The sequence below is a fragment of the Diorhabda carinulata genome, chromosome 6 (assembly GCF_026250575.1).
Source record: "Diorhabda carinulata isolate Delta chromosome 6, icDioCari1.1, whole genome shotgun sequence".
In the NCBI taxonomy this organism is placed as follows: domain Eukaryota; kingdom Metazoa; phylum Arthropoda; class Insecta; order Coleoptera; family Chrysomelidae; genus Diorhabda; species Diorhabda carinulata.
The window spans coordinates 19,602,238-19,620,701 of NC_079465.1; the positions used below are offsets into that span (position 1 = coordinate 19,602,238).

At 34.2% G+C, this 18,464-nt stretch overlaps 1 protein-coding gene across 3 annotated transcripts in view; it reads left to right on the forward strand.

The window, feature by feature from the left end:
• LOC130895199 (irregular chiasm C-roughest protein-like) overlaps nt 1-18,464 on the forward strand; it is a 201,851-nt gene that overhangs the window by 21,647 nt on the left and 161,740 nt on the right. Inside the window, exon 3 of one of the 3 annotated variants that reach the window (XM_057802385.1) lies at nt 6,369-6,439. The exons of the other annotated variants lie outside the window; for them this stretch is intronic. The gene's annotated coding sequence lies outside the window, so the exon portion shown is untranslated. The remainder of the gene's footprint in view (nt 1-6,368; nt 6,440-18,464) is intronic. 3 annotated transcript variants of the gene reach the window in all.

The following is an 18,464-nucleotide window of genomic DNA, read 5'->3' on the forward strand; positions in this document are numbered from 1 at the left end:
CCCAGAGCGGTCCTTTGAACCACACGACGTATTTTAATTCGAACCTTCTCCGCGATCCATGAGACCATACTAAAACGTGTTTTATAGTTGGGTTGAACCATCCTGGATCCTTGAAACATTAATTTACACTTGGTCCTTTGTATTTTATAATTTTTTTCTGTACTCTACACAATCTCTTCTCACTTTGTAACTTGGACTTTATTTCTTCACAAGGCAATGGGTTTTTTGGTTTCGATGTGTCTTAATCAGCAATATTCGTAGTTTTTTTCATCAGTAACTTCTTTGCTATACTGATTTGAGAATCGGTAATTGCTATATGCTTTTATGTTATTATTTCATAAAAATATAAGCCTTTACTATTTCTGTACCAAATAACAGCTCAATAGCAATTTTTCTATATCACTTCAACACACAACAAACATCTTTTTTTATTCGAAATATATCTTTTTATTATTTTTCCCTCCACATCCCATATGGAGTGCAAAAACACAAAAACAGTTTTGAGTCCTGAGGCAAGATGCCAAATGTCATAATTAACATATTTACTTCAGTGTTGCCATATCTCAAAATTATATTATAAGATCATGTCATTGCGATGGTGATGTGGTTGTTCTTCATCTCATCTTAATGGAGTTTGATTATTTCCTGTATCAAGATATAAATTTGAAGCAATCTCAAATGATGATCGCCTTTCACATTGCCCTTAATGAAATTAATGAAAAAGATCCTATAATATGGTCGAAACATCAACCTTTTGAGTATATTCTGGACGTAAAACGCTGAGCACTTGTCTAATAAAGAGTCTGTGTCTCTGTACTGATTCCAACGATGAACATTATATAGAAATAGTGAGTGGTCATCCTCATCAAAAATCATCTGTTTCCAATATGTTCATGACTTCACCTACATCTAATATGAACGTAGGTAAATCGATCGCTATAATTTCAAAGATAAAATACTTAATATTTCTCCAATTCTGAAAATGAACCATTTTTATATCCAGCGTTAACTATCCAAGTCCAAAATGCGCATTCGTCTTTCATGATATCACCTCAATCCAATAGAAACTTATCGAATAATACATAGCCTTAAGATAATCGCTAGTGACTAGATCTAGTGAATGAGGTGGTTATCACTGAAATAAGAGACTGACTGTACTGATGTTGCAATGTCTTTGTATAAAGCATCTAATTCACTTGTCAGGCACAAACTAAGCGTTCAAAATGGCTGAAATTTTAGTATATTTACAAATATTCTTCTCAACTTATGTTATTAAGTATGAAGTCCTTCTATATCTTCAATAATTATGTTAATGGAACGTACTCTGTTAATCATATCAGTTTCTACGCGCTTAAGATGACACCCAGCATATTCCATGCCATGTAATGATAGTTGTATTTCGTTACTGTTATAATTTCTAAAACATAAGTAAATACTATATATAACAATTTTTTCTCAGCTTAAGCTCAGTAGCTAACAAATCGCCTTTGAAATGCCAGAAGCAAGCATTATCGCGAATGCCTAATATCACTAAAAGTTAGAAACTCGACCAGGTGGAATATTTTAGCGAGTCAAGAGATAAGCGAACGGCGGGCAGACGTGTATTTCCTTTAAACTTGAAAGTTTATATCGCTGCCCCGGGCGGTACAATTAACTTCCAAATGCCCCCGAGCTTGATCCTACGAACGAAACGCTTTTCGTGAAAATCGGAAAAGCAATCGCGCATTTTCCGTTGCTAGGCCAGTAATCATAAAGGGAAATTAACTGTGAGAAACCAAAAAAAAACTATGATACAGATTGTATGTTCCAAGGATAAATGAAATTTAATCGAACAGCTTGAAAGATGTCAGTTATTAATTAATAAAGCAAAATATGAATGCTTACGAGAATAATAACGATGATACGGAAAATCGTGGTAGTATTCAAGATAGGGAAAGGTCTGAGACAAGGAGACTTAATGGTATGGAAACCCAAGGTTTAATATCACGGAGCAAATACGATGAACCAGCACAAACCACATCGAAATCTGAAGAACAACAAAAAAAGTTGTTGGGTTTTCTGAGCTGCTTCCGAGGAACCAAAGGATCAATTCTGATGTTTACTGTCATCAATTAATGAAACTGGATGAAGCAATCAAATAAAAACAGGTTTAGTGCTTCACTATGATAATGCAAGGCATCACAAATCTTTGGTAACTCGTGGGAAACTATTGGAGCTTGGCTGGGAAGTGATGCCACATGCCCCATACAATCCTAATCTGGTACCATGTGATTACTATTTATTTCGAAGCTTGCAATATCTTTTGAATAGTCAAATGAGGAGAGACTATGAAAGTAAACCAGCAGAATTTTTCGAAATAGTACGCAGATAGAATATTCTAATGTAGTGAAGTACATGTTGGTAGCGAATAAATGATTCCTGGAGGGTACCAATATCAAAAAAACTTAGATATATGCTCCAAGGGTGAATGAAATTTGATCCGAAGAGATTGAAAGATGCGAGTAATTAATTAATAAAGCAAAATATGAATGATTACGAGATTAATATAATTATGATATGAAAAATCGTTGTAGTATTCAGGATAAGGAAAAGTCTGAGGCAAGAAGACATAGTGGTATTAAAATCCAATGTTTAATATCATGGAGCAAATACGATGAACTAGAACAAACCACATCGAAAGCTGAAAAACAACAAAAAACCTCATGCTGTCAGTTTGGTGCGATTACAAAGGTGTTGTGTTTTCTGAGCTGCTTCCAAGGAGCCGAAGGATCAATTCCGATGTTTACTGTGAACAATTAATGGAACTGGATGAAGCAATCAAAGAAAAACAACCAGAATTTTCAAATCACACATCTTTGGTAATTCGTGGACAATTATTGGAGTTTGGCTGGGAAGTGATACCACATCCCTCATAGAATCCTGATCTGATACCATCTGATTACCATTTATTTCGAAGTTTGCAGAATTTTTTGAATGATCAAACGAGGGGAGACTAAGAAAGTAAACCACCAGAAATTGTCGAAACAATACACATTTAGAAGGATATGCTAATGTAGTGAATGTAGTACATTTGCCAACAGATGATTCCTGGAGGATACCAATTCTAAAAAGTTATAGATTTCAAGTATTTGGGTGTGACAATAAGAGAGAATCCCAACAGCAAATAGAGTGTACTGAGGAGTAAAGATCTGAGTGTGAAATTAAAGCAGATAATATACAGAACAAGAATTGAATATGAAGCCAAAACCCCAAAACCATGAGCTAATCGCGGAAGGACGAAAAGTATATTCGAATATTGTAGAAAAAGATTTTGAAAAATATAATGGGATTTGTCAAGACCGATGAAGAATACCTAAAAAGATTAATGAATCACGAGATCAAGAATGAATTGAAAAATAATATAGAGATAGCAGCGATAAAGATCTAAAAGTTTACATGGTTTGAACATAAATATACGAAGAAGATATCCGAAAGTTCTGAGGTAACGGAGTGAAGAACGACTAAGCATATTGAAAACAATAAATAGTGCAGTAGAATATGTAAGGAACTGGAGATCAATAGTGGAAGAGAGAAAGTAGGAGAGCTGGATAGTGAGGAAAACGAAAAATAAGATGTAACAGGCTGGAAAGTAAACAAAGCGTAGTGATTCACTGCAAAAGATGTATTTGGAGAGTTCAAAAAGGTGGCTATTCTCTATGATGACAAGATTAACGATTTTTATTTGATTTCTTCTTTTCCTACTTCCATTACATCTGCAGGTATTTAATCACCTTTTGCATTGGCTTAACCACTATTTTTGACAATCCAAACATTTTTCACAAATTGCTTTACAGATAGTTTTTTAATATATTTAATTATATAATAATAATATATTTAATTTTAATATCTTTTAATATATTTTCTAGTGTTTTCTCAATTAATTCCCCAGTCGTGACATTATTATTCAGTATTTATGTCAAATCATTACATTGGTTTGATTGCGAAGATATTCCTAATGATAAATGGTGGAAGTTATATATTTTAAAATCAATAATTTTAATTTTGCGGGATTTCCGTAGTTCTCGTTCAAAAATGTGCACCTGTCGGAAATAAAGACTCACAAATTACTCTTTCGGAAACTAAATACACACATTTGCCATTTTGCTATTATTTCCATGCCAGCTATTTGTCAATATATTTCAAAGTAATCTCCCATGTACAACCCACCTATATATGACAGTGAAAATCACCGCAATAATATTTTATTCATTTTATAAATTCATAGTACAGCTGCAAATTTGAAAATGATATATTATAATAAAATTATATACATGCAACCTAAAAACCTAATTGTTTATAATGTGAATTATTAAAATTAGAAACAACTACTTCACAAACTAAAATAAGTTCTTATCGTGAAAGAAATGAAGAATCACGTCGTTGTTCGTCCAAAGGAGTTTTTCTCATTTTCTTGACACAGCTTACTAAAATAAAAACTGTTTATTACTAAGTGATCCTGACGAGATTTACACTAGGATCACATTAGGATGATCCGTTTGGAAATATATTGATCTATCTTTAGGCTAAATAATATTTTCTCAAGAAATTTGGATATAAGTCAATTCCTTCCAAATATTTGAATCATTTGAAACCATCTAATTGGTACCTGTATGAATTTCCATATAACAGTAGTCTCATTTTATTTTTAGAATATGCTCATTAGTTTAACTGTTGAATTGGATATCCAAGTGAGATAGTTCATCAATAATATAAAGAAAAGTTGTTATTAATCTAAACCAGATCTAAATATTTGCTCAAATAGAACTTGTTTAATAAAGATAATTAGTATATAAATACTGAATACCGGAATACCGGAAGCGTTCCGATCTAACGAACGTTCTTTTTCATTGATCTGTTGTTTGACATTTCTATTGTCAAATGTCGCTGCTAATAATTTATTTGACAGTAAAAAGGTTGTGTTCGAAATGTGTTCGCAAGTTATTTCTATGATATAATAGTAAATCAAGTTTTTTTTATATAAAAAATATGACTAAACCTACAGTTTTTAATCAATTATACACACTTATTCATGTGATGTAAATTTATCAGAAATATGGAAAGAAACATTGAAATAAAGGACCATATAATGTAAAACTGATCAGGACTACACTATTGTTACATCCTTATCAAGTCCTTATACATTACACCAATACTCACAATTACAATGTTTGACGCGCGTTTCGATCACCAAGTTATCGTCTTCAGAAACAGTTTTACCAATAAAACAGTTTCTGAAGATGATAACTCGGTTATCGAAACGCGCGTCAGACAGTGTAATTGTGAGTGTACATCAACGTTATACAGGAATTCCAGTTTATGTCCTTGTGAGGTTATCCTATATCTTACCAGTTTGCGAAATTATCTGATAAGGTTCTTATCAGGCCCTCACAAGAAATTTTAATATGGCTTTTGTTCGGATATCAAAATTGTTAATTCAAATGGGCTACAAACGTAGTCTAAAGTGTATTATATGATGGAAATTAATATGCTGGATTATGTAGAGCTAAACAAGAGAATTTGGTAAGAAAAAACTGACGTTTGAGAAAAAATATGAAGCATTGAACAAAAAAATATAGTCCTGAATTCACTAGATGAAGAAGGGAACTTCATTCCTAATATCAACCAAAAAGTTCTCCAGTTCACTATGGGAAAATTTAAAGCCGATATTTTTGTAAATTAGACAGTTCACAATTAATTTAGAGATTTCATAATTGAGCTAGATATAAATGCTTGGATAGCTTCAGTCTCTGTGATGCAAATTTTCTCGAGAATCAAAAATCAGAAAATTATTTTGAACTTGTAGAAAACCTTTTGCTGTATAAAAATATTGGGTGCAATATGATCAGCTCTATATAACTTCATATACAGCCGATACAGCCTCATTAGTTTCAAGCCACAATTTCTAAACTGTATCACCAATCTTTCAAACAAATCTCGACAGGCTCCGTTATAATAAACTCACAAAAAATTTCATAAAGGGAGGAAGTCAGATATTCTTGAATCATTTTGGATGGGAGACTTTCTTGGAGGAAATACCTCTTCATTAAAATAAAACAGCTTAGGATTAAACTATTTATCGAGAGTAATTTATAGGTATATAAGACAATACTTATTTAGACTTGGTTAAAGAGAAAATTGAAGTAACCAGAGGAAAATACAAGGAAATACTCTAATTAACAATATATGACATCGCTAGTCAAGACATTTTCTTCACCTCAACTGTTATATATCAGTATCTTTAATTTTGAACTAATTCAGAGCCTTAAATATTTTAACTGTTGTCTAACTTCACCAATTTTGGTTTTTAACCTATTTTCTTCTTCCTCCAGAGTCACCTGGAGAGGAGCGAAGAGCAGGAAGAACGTTTCGATAACCAAGTTATCGTCTTCAGAGACTGAAGGTAAACTGTTTACCTATACCGCCAACGATTTCAGAAATCCCAACTAAGCTTTAAAAATTATTAATCATCAACTTTTATGATTTATTGATTTATTCTGTTCGACAATAACTCTTGGTAACATCGTTTTTAATGATATATTATCAAAACTTATTTAATGCAGCAATATTAAAAATTTAACAGAATTCAAGTATTTTAGTTCAATTTTCAGTTCCATTCGATTTTACATCAAAAAACGATTTAAAAAAGTGTAAATACAATCAAGAAAAAAATTTCAACAATAAAATTCAATAATTTGAAATTCCAGTGGGAAAGTTGACGTAAACCAAAGTGGTTCGTTTCGACCAATCGCATAAAAACTTTTTGATAACTTCTCTGCGGTATTATCTTTCAATAAATACCTTTCCGGTTTAAAAGTTTCTAAAACAAACTCTAAACTTCGATTTGCTTATAGATTGAAAAAATGACTTAATGGCGTTACCCGAAAACTTTTTTCATAAATGAGGGTTTCCCGGAACTTTCTTCTTCATCTGTTCACTGAATATTCGTTCAATTGTGTAATCAATGCCTATTCAACCGTCACAGTTTGACCTCCTCACAACGAAAGATCAGAAACGAGATTTGCTAAACGAATAAGTTTAAAAAAAATAGTTGAGACTATTAAACTATCCTCTGTATACTTTGATTGTCAAAAAAACTGATTCTATACTATTTTTTCACAATATACTTAGTGAGGTCCAGGAGTTCTTAACCTAACATAAAGAAAAAAATCAAAGACAAATAACTGTGATTATATTATCCTTTTATTTCATTACAGTTTTCAGAACGAAAAATAGTCTGATAGGGCCAGATAAGGACTATATGGTGACTGTCAAATCAGATCATGGTAAAAGACAATAGTTTGATTACCCGTTACAAATAATCGAATTATACTTTTTGGTTGTTGGGCTGAAGCTCCAAAACTCTCTCTCAACATTTTAGTCGACGCTTCCTTTGGACTGCACTGAGAATTTTTACCATATTCAAATGTTCAATTTCCACTAATTTAGTATAGTGAACAAGTCGACTCCCGCACTTGGATCATATTCTGATAATTCCAGCCCCTGCGAATAATTTTGGATCAATTTCCAATTGACTCAAGTGTCTTCTGTCTTTTGGTTTTAAAGTTTGGTGAAGGCGTACATGGCGGAATTCGTTTGATGTTTGAGTGTAAACAATTTTTTATAGCAAGCGGTTCATTTACATTGTTTCTTTAGAATAATTTCCAGGAATCTCTATTTATTTATTGTAATGTAAGCTGTTAGTTAGTTTTAAGTAAAAAGTCGTAGTGAAAAGAATGAATTGATGAAAGTAATCGCAGAAATTATGTAAGTAAATTATTATAAGTTAAGTGTATTTTATAGTGTGTAAATAAATTGACAATGTAAGAGACGGTGTTTATAAATTAACCGCACGAATAAAAAAATATGGTATTCACAAAATAGGGTACAAGAAAATGGACAAACAAAGTTAAATTAACTAAAAACGCTGCTCTAATGTCGTAGTCATATTTGTTGATTTAAAGATGCTGTATAAATTTGAGAAAGATCGGTCCAATAGATTCTGAAATTTATTGGTGACCGTTTCGGGAAAACGCGTTCGAAAGTTCGCGTATATACTAAAAATTTTATCTCACCGTCAATCAGCTCTTGATTGATGGTTGAAAATAGTTTTTCAACGTCCACTTCTAGAAATTCCATTCTGACCAAGTTTCTTCTTGTTCAAAAGTGTCGGTGCCTACGAATTTTTTTTAAGGTCGATCGTAACGATCCGGGGCGCGTCTTCACTTTCTTTTCTCAAGATTTTAATAATAATTTTCAAAAAATCAGCTTCATGCGTCTCGCATGAAAAAATATAGTTAGCTTCGCATCTTCTAAACTGAACTAACCGACGTTTCACGGTCTTTTAGTCAATATTTTGAAGCTTCTGTCAACGGTCTTGGCCCCCCTATACTTAAGCGTAATTCCGGTTCAGGTAGCAATTAGATTTAGCAATATCATTATAATGGTGAGTCTGCTCGGATATCAAAAAATCCTTTGGCATATATTTTTTACACATGTCGTTGATGTGATCTATGATATTTTTTTCTTGTAGATATTTTATCCAACCAAATGATTGCTGGTTCAGTTTGCAAGCTTTTTTTTTTATTTTTGCCATAACCATGAAGTAATCAAAGTCCTCTGTAAATTCTGACATATCGTACGAATGTCTGTTTTTTTCTGTTCTATTTGTGAGCATGTTTTTTGATCTGGTAATACATACCAAATACTAATGACCAAATTTCATCATCATATATTACATTTGCAGTAAATGCAGTTCCTAAATTGATCAATTAGCTCTTATTTTCTATGAAAACCGTAATCAATTGAATGGTTTGTACCCTATTTACTTCTCAAATAACTCATAAAGATAATCGACAATTGTAGTATCTAAGAGGTATCAAGGAAGTCCTAAATACCTCGATGCAATGAGGATTCCACTAAGACAAATATATACAGTGCTTTTCAGATAAAAGTATCCACCTTTAATAACTTTTGTAATACTGGTATTTAGAAAAAATCCAAAAACACGTCAATTTATGTTGGAAGGGGCAAGCATTATGGCTTATTTAAACTTACTGGAAAAGCCACCCCCTCACCCCTAGCAGCATCCCCTTTATTTTTTTAAATTACTTTTCATATTTTTTATGTAAAATTTGGATGCTCCTCTTTGAGCTGATTTCAAAAATGTATAATACTTGTAGGTTAAAGTGGTTAGTTTATGAGATAAACAATTTTTCTTTTAAGAGCACAAATTTTACTTATTATTTACTTTCACCTTATTTGCCTGTACTAAAATGGGTTGTACAACAGTTCAAACTCTTTAATCTTTTTAACTGTGCTATTTATTCTACTTAAAAAATCCAAACAACAAAAAACTCTACTTTTTATTAAAGTTTGACATTGTCAACTAGAATTTGTAGTCACTATTGATAGTGTAATTTGATATATTATTTATTTTGTTTCTCTGAAATGGTTTACTCTTTGCAAGAAAGAATTGAAATTGTAGGTTTATACTACCAAAATAATAATTGTGCAAGAGCTGCTGCTAGAATATTTAACGAATTACATGACGGAAGACATGCAACTCATAAGTATGTAATTCAACTGATGGAGAAATTTACCACAACAGGGTCTGTTTGCAATAAAGTGCATAAGCGAGAGGGACTCGTAAATAACGAAGCAATCCAAGTGGCAATTTTAGGGCAAGTCAGCTTAGAGGCTCAACAACCCCAATCGTTGTCAACAATAAGTAGAGCGATCGGTGTTTCATCTTCTACAGTTTTCCGAGTTCTACATAAATTCAAGTACCACCCATACAAAGTTAAGTTAGTGCACGAGTTGAATGAAGATGATTTTGATCGTCGTCTAGAGTTTTGCGAATCAATGACGCAAATTATCAATAACAATCCACAATTGTTAAACAATATTTGCTTTTCTGATGAATGCTCTTGGTCATTAAATGGCTTAGTAAGTAGGCATAATTGTAGATATTGGGCTGAAAGTGATCCACATATTATGCGTGAATTCCATACACAACATCCCCAAAAGTTAAACGTTTGGTGTGGTATCCTAGGTGACCACATTGTCGGACCTTTCTTCATCAACGGAAATTTAAATGGTGAATCATATCTTGAGTTACTCAGGGAAGGGGTTGACCCACGTATTACAACAATAATAGAAAATGATGATAACCTTTCCGAAGATTTACTGGTATTTCAACAAGACGGAGCTCCCCCACACTATGCTATGCCTGTCCGACAATTTTTAAACGAAACATTCCCCGCTCGTTGGATAGGTAGAAGGGGGCAGATGATGGAGTGGCCACCTAGGTCACCGGATTTAACACCCCTAGACTTCTTTTTATGGGGGTATTTAAAAACAAAAGTTTATGCTACCCAACCAGAATCTCTGGATGATTTACGAGAGAGGATAGAAAATGAATGTCGACAATTAAATCCAGCCGTATTAAGCAATGTCAGAGAGGCATTTCAAAATAGATTATACCATTGTATGGAAGTTAATGGTACTCATTTTGAACACTTATTGTAACTTCATAATAAATAGCACAGTTAAGAAGATTAAAGAGTTTGAACTGTTGTACAACCCATTTTAGTACAGGCAAATAAGGTGAAAGTAAATAATAAGTAAAATTTGTGCTCTTAAAAGAAAAATTGTTTATCTCATAAACTAACCACTTTAACCTACAAGTATTATACATTTTTGAAATCAGCTCAAGGAGGAGTATCCAAATTTTACATAAAAAATATGAAAAGTAATTTAAAAAAATAAAGGGGATGCTGCTAGGGGTGAGGGGGTGGCTTTTCCAGTAAGTTTAAATAAGCCATAATGCTTGCCGCTTCCAACATAAATTGACGTGTTTTTGGATTTTTTCTAAATACCAGTATTACAAAAGTTATTAAAGGTGGATACTTTTATCTGAAAAGCACAGTATATTAAAATAATTAGGATAATGATGGATTAAATTTTAATTCAAAAAATAGTGTACAATATACAATTTATTGTGGTGACTCACTTTCAAATTTATTTTGATCCTCATTACAATTTGATTTCATTGGGAAGTTTAATGAGTATCAAACTTTTCCAAATAACTCAACTGGACTATCTAGTTTAATGTACGTATCCAATATCAAAGTGAAGTGAGTGGAGGGTCCCAGAACCAGAAGATAAGTGGGAAATGTAACTAATAAGTTACAACACCTACTCGCCATAACTCACACACCGAGTTACCTAATTTCCAGTAAGAGACCGGAAGTTGGGTATATTTCAACACCTGATAGGTCGGAGGCGGTAAAAGTGGAAATTCAGGCTGAACGAATATGCATGAACATCTGATTTATTAGTGTCAGAATTCGAAATGAAATACTAGAAAAATATATATATTGAATTTTCACAATTGAGAATACATAGTAACAATGTTAGAAAAGTTTTTTAATTATTAATGAAATCACGATTTTGTCTTCATGAAAAATGGAACAAATTCTACTATAGCCGTGAAGATATCCGCAAGTGGTTTCTGACTCTTTGATTTACTGTTACCAATGGCCCAAGGGTGAGAGATCCAAATGAAAAGGAATCATTTACTCCTCAAAAAAGTGTTTTGGTTCGCACAAATGCCCAAACGAGTTATTCTGTGTTCCAAGTAACTTTGGTCGAGGGTCTCCGCTTTTTCTGTCTCCTTTGTAATCAAAATTCGTAGCAATTAAGATCATCACTATTATTAAACTCGCCCCTTTGATTTACTGTTACCAAATGGCACAAGGATAAGAGATCCAAATGAAAAAGCATCGTTTACTCTTCATGAAAGTGTTTTGATCGCACAAATGCCCGTGCGAGTTCTTCTATGTTCCAGAGCGCTACGAGAAGGTCGCACGTACGGATACAAGGACTTCTGTATAATCGGTCACTGTTTTATTTAGAAAACACACCGGTAAACGCAGGGTCGCCTACTGCGATTCAAACTCTCGCTGACAAAGAAAGTCGTTAAATTTGAGTGTACCGTTGCAAAAATGCCCCTTTCGGGGCTCAGTTGCTTCACCTATCTGCCCTTTTTAGGGCTTTTTTTATAATGAAATAAACCCTTTCGGGGGCAAGTATTTCAAGAACCAACGTGAGTCCTAGGATCAGCCAGTTTCAGGTGAATATTATTTTCATTTAATTAAAAACTAACAGGCAATCAAAAGGGTCAGGAATTCTTTAACCGGGGAGGAAACTCCCTCCGGCAGTGAGTCCGCTGTCGGCTTTGATAGCCAACTCTTGTTAGGTACTAACAAAGGATTTCAATTTTCGAAATCCTTATTCCTTGATCTCACTTGATCTGACTCTTTCGATCTTTTAAATTTCACCAATTTCACTTTTGAAAATGCCCCGAGTAGCCCGTTCCCCTATACAAACCAGAAGTAAACCAGTATCCACCGTCGATGAATTCCCACCACTCCCAACCAACCCCAATTCTCCTTCGGAGAAGAAAACCTTCGCAGAAATGATGGCAGAACTCTCGCGGTTCTATCCACAACAAGTCACCCAAATTCGCAACACCATGGATTTAATCGAACGAAAATCTCTCGAGTATAGTAGAACCCCCTCACCAGCACCTTCTGCGGATTCCTATGCATCTAGGGTCTCGCAGAAATCGTCCAGCTCCAAATCCCAGCGGGTTGATTATACCCGACAAGGCGCGATCCCCAAAACCAATATTCCCCCTCTAAATTCTAAGCCAATATCTCAAAAGCCAAAAAAAAATACCCAAAATACCACAAAACCCCAAGCACCAACTCAAACCCAGAAGCCAAATAGAAATACCCAAAACACCACTAAACTCCAAGCACCAACTCAAACCCAGAGCCCCAGAACCCACCAACAACCCCAGACCCCCAGAACCCACCAACAACCTCAATCTCGCTCCTCCGCTCAAGGTCCTCCACTTCAAACACTCAATCTGAGAAACCTCCCATCCAAATATACCTCACAGAGAGAGCTCTACAATCTCCTCAACATGCAAGAGCTGTTGAGGGGACAAATGAGCTTTCTCAAAGCTAACCCCAATGGAACCGCCCTCCTCAAAATTCCTTCCACGTTTAATCACGAAACGTTGGCAAGGAAAATCCGTTACGCCATAGGCGACGAGAAAATCGTCGTAATCCCAATAAACTCTCCCCAACGGGTCCAAAAACCCCTAAACAGTAAAACCAAAAAAACTACCTTTTCTCTGGTCTGCAAGAATGTAGACCAATCTTACACCGAAGAAGAGTTCCTTGAGATCCTTTCTATCCTGAAATTCCCTGTCCTTAAAACTTGGAGGATCATAGCTAGATCCACAAATAAACCCACATCCATGTTCCGAATTATTACAGATTCCGAAACCGCCTACCATCACGCCCTAACCAAGGGTATAAACTTCCACGGGCTTTCGCACTTCTGCGAAGCCTCAAATTCAAACACCATACCCGCAGTCCCCAAATATTGCAACCGTTGCTCATCTACCGGCCACTCCGCAGACACCTGCAATGCCAAACCTATTTGCCCAACCTGTGGTGGTTCTGGTCACAAGCCAGAAAAATGCCCAAAAGCAAACTCCCCCACCTGTAAAAATTGCGGTGGACCTCACCCCGCCTTCCACCCCCGCTGTCCGAAAAGGATTGAAACTCCGAAAGCCCCCCAGGATACAGCCCCAGTCACCCTAGAAAAACCTCAAACCCCTTATGACCTGTCTACTGACACTAAAATCCTAATTGAAATCCTGGCAACAACAATAATGAATGCCATCCCTACTTCTCGGGCGCTAGTAGCCGAAACGCTACAACGCCTCATTCCCCCTTTTTACGGTTATAATTGTACCGTAACCAGCGGCGTGGGTAACCGCATTCATTTCGCTTTCACCCAAAAACCAAACACGTCCCACTGAAAAAGTGTAGGTTTAGCCCTACCAACACCATTTATGTCAATACTGACATAACCCCCATTTCAAGCCCCTTCTAATTGATTCGATCCATCGAATCAAGAATTCCGTAGCGAAAGAGACCCTCCTCATCCTTCCTCAATTTCCTCAATAGTAGCTTCCACATCAATCAGATAAATTCCTACCCCCAACACACACCCACATAGTCATCCATCGTCGGAGTTGCAGGTTTTCTGCGGTTTCCCTGCAACCTGGAGAACCGATTCTCCAGACAAATGTCCGACGATAGGGAATAATACAGCCGCAGCTGTACCCGCCCACCCCCAATTAGATTAAGAAAAAACAAAAAATAAACAAAAAAAATATATAAAAAAAAAACCAAAAAAAAAAAAAAATATAAAAAGAAAAAAAAATCTTGAACTAAAAAAATGTAACTACACCGCTAGAAGCAGCCTGCAAACACTTCCCAACTAAATATCCCCACACCCAGCCCTGCAGAGGAAAAAATTCCTATATCAGGGCCTAAACAAATCTTAACCAAATTACCAAAAAAAAAAAAAACCTTCCTTCCTAAATTTTCACAACGAATCTCTCTCTCTCTTTTTCTATGTTCCAATTAACTTTGATCGATCGTTGATTTTTTCTTGTAAACTGTGTAGGGTTTTCCATGGCTGGAATGCATTTGAAGGAAATAATAACTAGCAGGTAACTTTGCTTAAAATAGCACTAGGTCAGTTTATATTCAGAAATTCATTTTTTCAAAATGATATAAAAAAAATAACTGAATATTAGCAATAAACATAAAATTTTGGATGGAAATCTCTAGATAACTCATCCATCTTCTCTCAGATAGCCAAGCTATCTTGGAAGTCCTGAAAGTCTTGATACTCATTAAACTTCCCAATGAAATCAAATTGTAATGAGGATCAGAATAAATTTGAAAGTGAGTCACCACAATAAATTGTATATTGTACACTATTTTTTGAATTGAAATTTAATCCATCATTATCCTAATTATTTTAATATATATATTTGTCTTAGTGGAATCCTCATTGCATCGAGGTATTTAGGACTTCCTTGATATCTCTTAGATACTACAATTGTCGATTATCTTTATGAGTTATTTGAGAAGTAAATAGGGTACAAACCATTCAATTGATTACGGTTTTCATAGAAAATAAGAGCTAATTGATCAATTTAGGAACTGCATTTACTGCAAATGTAATATATGATGATGAAATTTGGTCATTAGTATTTGGTATGTATTACCAGATCAAAAAACATGCTCACAAATAGAACAGAAAAAAACAGACATTAGTACGATATGTCAGAATTTACAGAGGACTTTGATTACTTCATGGTTATGGCAAAAATAAAAAAAATAAAATAATTGGTACAAAACCTGAATGTTATAAATGTAATTTGGACACATTCAATATTGAAAATATACATGCATCTCTAAAGAATTTGATATCAGAAAATGAAGACTAAAGGGAAAAGCTTGCAAACTGAACCAGCAATCATTTGGATGGATAAAATATCTACAAGAAAAAAATATGGTTTAAGGGGGTCCTCTTGTTCCTCTGATCATAGATCACATCAACGACATGTGTAAAAAATATATGCCAAAGGATTTTTTGATATCCGAGAAGACTGACCATTATAATGATATTGCTAAATCTAATTGCTACCTGAACCTGAATTACGCTTAAGTATAGGAGGGCCAAGACCGTTGACAGAAGCTTCAAAATATTGACTAAGAGACCGTGAAACGTCGGTTAGTTCAGTTTAGAAGCTGCGAAGCTAACTATATTTTTTCATGCGAGACGCATGAAGTTGATTTTTTGAAAATTATTATTAAAATCTTGAGAAAAGGAAGTGAAGACGCCCCGGATCGTTAAAAAAAATTCGTAGGCAACCGACACTTTTGAACAAGAAGAAACTCGGTCAGAATGGAATTTCTAGAAGAAAATTTTTAGTATAAACGCAAACTTTCGAACGCGTTTTCCCGAAACGGTCACCAATAAATTTCAGAATCTACTGAACCGATCTTTCTCAAATTTATCGTAACATCGTCGAACTTAGTAACATCTTCGTCAACTGATGATTCATTTGATGAACTTATTACAGTTCCCACCAGTCAACAGAAATTTCTCACAAATACTCGGGTAATTTCTCTTATATCTCAGAAACAGTGGGTTTTAGGAAAAAAATATCCATACATTTTTTGTAGATAATTTTATAATCTACAATTTTTGTGAAAAGTATTTTTATGATAAAACTCACCGTTTCGCTGAAAATTGCGAAAGACCTTTTGATCTTCGACCTTGAATAAAATTTGCACCTTGATGGTAATTTATTTAACTTGAGAATGTCTAAATTGACCGGACTATAAAGTGCTACTAGATAAGTTTGTCGAATAGCTAACAGCCTTGAATAACATCATCGTTAATATTAGATTGCGAAATTTTGAAAATTTCTTAAATGTATGATCTGAATAAAATAGTTTCCAAAATTCGTTTCTCTTTCTTTTTATTTATTCGGTGGCACAACTTTTATAAAATTGCTAGAGATAACTAATAATTATGACAGTTTGTGACAGTTCTAGAGGAAAAAACAATTTTAGAAAATTAGAAAGATATCTCATTCAAAGCATAATATGGACGTTACTGCATTCAGGATCGCCAGAAAAAATTGCATTGTTTAAATCAACCATCAACCATTTTTTATTTTGTTCATACCGAATTCACAACAACCACTACACCAACACTCACAATTACACTGTTAGACGCGCGCTTCGATTACCAAGTTATCGTCTTCAGAGACTGGAGATGAAGTGTTTACCTCCAGTCTCTGAAGATGGTAACTTGGCGCGTGAAACACTGTAATTGTGAGTGTTGGTGTAGTGGTGGTGTTAAAGAGTTGAAAATTTGTAATAAAACCTCTGATTTCTTATCTTTAATAAATTTGATTATCGAAACGCGTGTCGGGCCGTGTAATCGTGAGTATTGGTGTAGTCATAGAGTAAACAATATATTCAGTGTGAAGATTGGAATGTGTATAGAGCGCCTTCATCATTTTTTGTGAAAACTGTCATTGAATTTTTAATACAAAGGCTTACCTGGGAATCCCCCGAGAAAATATTTACTTTGAAATTTAAACGAAAACTTGAGAAACTTTTTTTTATTATCAGAATGAGATTTTTTGTTATGAATCTCGGATATCACATACTAATACATATTAGTGAAAATATTTTTGTTCTATCTTCTCAACCCTAATTTCTTCAGTTGTTCTTCTAATGAAATTTGTTGTTTCGTGAGATTCGAAAGAAATTGAGAACGTGATGTATATTTATCAAATACATTTTTAAAATTGTGGCGTACGCGCGGTCGTAGTTATGACCAAAATTTGAAATTATTTTTAAAGCCGTTTCCTCATTTCAAACTTGTTCATTTAAATGAAAATTTCACACAAAGTATACACCTAATTCTTAGGTGTATATAAGTTTATTTCAATGGTTTAAATTGGTTATTATAGCAGCGTACGGCAGAAAAAAATTTCAAAGAAATATCCAGAGTTAACAAAAAGTTCAAATTTCTTGTAGTTATAAACCAGGAGTAGCTGCAGTAGATTATAAGTAAGATTAAATATGTCATGCTATATATTACGGAATACCTGAGTGTACAAATTGATATACGAGGTACGAAGCAAAAGTTACGTTACAATGATTTCGAAAAGTTTTGTAACTTTGATGATATCGTCTAATAAACATAGAAATAAAAAAATGATCTGTAAACTTTTAATAAAAAGCAGCTTTTGCTTTTGTGAAGAAAAACGTATTGTGAAGTTTACCTTTACAACCACTCATAAACCTAGAAGATATTTTGTACAGGACTCTATATTTTATTAGCTTATTTGCAGAATTTCCAGTGGTCATTCTCTGCCATGCTCAGTATCTTAAGATGGTATTTGACGGGGTGGTTACCTTTCAGAAGATCGACTACTAATTCGATATCGTTTAAGGTCATCACGGAAGTTCTTACCTGATGTGGTTATAAATCTGAAGTATGGAGTGTTTCTGATTGTTTAAGCCTTCCGGTCAGTTCGTTATGTATATGGCATGACATGAGGTAACATTAGGACTCTGGTCTAGGGTATGGAGTCGTTTAGAAAGACTCTCTGCCTCTTTATTTCCTAGTATACCCTGGTAACCACATTAAAGTCATTTTGTTTTTGTTGGCTAGTGCTTTTATAGTTTTTTTTCAAACTCCCGCACAAATTTGGACATTAAGTACGTACGCCATAATTTTAAAAATTTATTTGATAAATATACGTCACGTTCTCGTAAGCTCATTTTCTTTCGAATCTCACGAAACAACAAATTTCGTTAGAAGAACAACTGAAGAAATTAGGGTTGAGAAGATAGAACAAAAATATTTTCACTAATATGTATTAGTATGTGATATCCGAGATTCATAACAAAAAAATCTCATTCTGATAATAAAAAAAAGTTTCTCAAGTTTCCGTTCCA